The sequence below is a fragment of the Phalaenopsis equestris genome, unplaced genomic scaffold, assembly GCF_001263595.1.
Source record: "Phalaenopsis equestris unplaced genomic scaffold, ASM126359v1 Scaffold195746, whole genome shotgun sequence".
Classification (NCBI taxonomy): Eukaryota; Viridiplantae; Streptophyta; class Magnoliopsida; order Asparagales; family Orchidaceae; genus Phalaenopsis; species Phalaenopsis equestris.
In genome coordinates this window covers 1-1354 of record NW_018215695.1, presented here as the reverse complement: position 1 = coordinate 1354, position 1354 = coordinate 1, and the positions used below count along the sequence as shown (strand labels likewise).

General features: G+C 36.3%; 1 long non-coding RNA gene across 1 annotated transcript; it reads right to left on the bottom strand.

The window, feature by feature from the left end:
• Positions 1 to 50: 50 nt before the first annotated feature.
• LOC110035064 lies at positions 51 to 1354 on the bottom strand. The gene is made up of 3 exons (XR_002295117.1): positions 1320 to 1354; positions 598 to 797; positions 51 to 167 (listed from the first exon to the last, which is right to left on the bottom strand). It is a non-coding gene; the product is annotated as an uncharacterized LOC110035064 (long non-coding RNA).

The window sequence follows — 1354 nt, the reverse complement described above, 5'->3', positions numbered from 1 at the left end:
AAAAAACAAAATATAAAAGCAAGATCCTTTGAGGATATTAATTTCACTCACAGATGGTGGTGTGGGTTTGACTGATCTGTAGCACCCAACATATACAGTCAAGCAAGCTGACAATATTACATTTATATTTGGATTTACCTTAATGAAAAGTGGTGCCAAAGTCAGACCTGTAGAATAATAAGCATGAGTCAACATAGGCTCCTATTACCTAATCAAGCTTAACAAATTTTTTTCAAGTTGAGCATGTCATTCTAAATTTGTTGTGGAACAAGAAACTATAGCCACTGAAAATCCTAAAATAGGAAACAGATTTCCAGAAAAGAGCTTCATTCTGAGAACAAATTCATGCAAGTGCTGCTACATAATCTACAGTTATTCAAATTCTGACTCATGCATTAACATGAAAATTGGAAAGTTCAGAGATGTTTTGCTAGGGACATCCATATAACCTGCCTATTGAATCAAATAATACAAAATTTGCATATTCAACATAGTAAAATAGTTTTGCAGACTGGAAAAAGCTCATTCGCTCTAAATATTAAAATCAAATATAATTGAACGCCATAATTATTGTTCTTCAAAAGTTGCAAATTTTACCTAAAAGAGCGACATTTGCTGCACGCTCATGGTTCTTCATTGTCAGGGATTGATGTGTAACAAAACCAAACTAAATAATAAAGTTATATTGTGACAATACTGCATCAGCTGATTGAAACTTTTATTATTGTAAGGATTTCAACTTCCTTTCACTGTTTCAAGCAGGATCAGGGACTACGGCCCTCCTCCCACCTAAAGCCCTGCAAGCCAGAATCAAATAGACAGACATTAACAAAACTATAAACATAAGAAACCAACAAGCGTATCCCACTGAATGCAGATCAACAAGCATAAAAAATTTGATAATTGTCAGTATGCGGGAACAGATAAAACAATTCGAGATTAATAGAACAAACTAGATCCCCTCCAACATTATCGCCCAGCATAAGAAACGATAGCGAGCAAATATGACATCGGAGCGCGAGTAATTGATCGAAATGGTAAATAAGAAAAACGAATCTAAATAACTAGGGGTAAATAGGAGAAAACATCAAAATTTCTCGTACAAAAAATATGAAAGTTTTAACTTTTGATCAAGCCAAAGACAACCGCATTCATCCTCAAAATGATCCGTCGATCACACCCCCTAACCCCTAATCGTCTCGCATTTAACCTTGATCCCGATCTATCACCCACGTCAGTAAGGAATGAATAAAACCCTAGATCAGTTACTAGAGCGGCAGCGAAAAGGGGGCAGTAAGAAATCAAGGAAGAGTGAGAACCCCGAGGATTCGGCGGCGATAAAGAATGTCGGGAT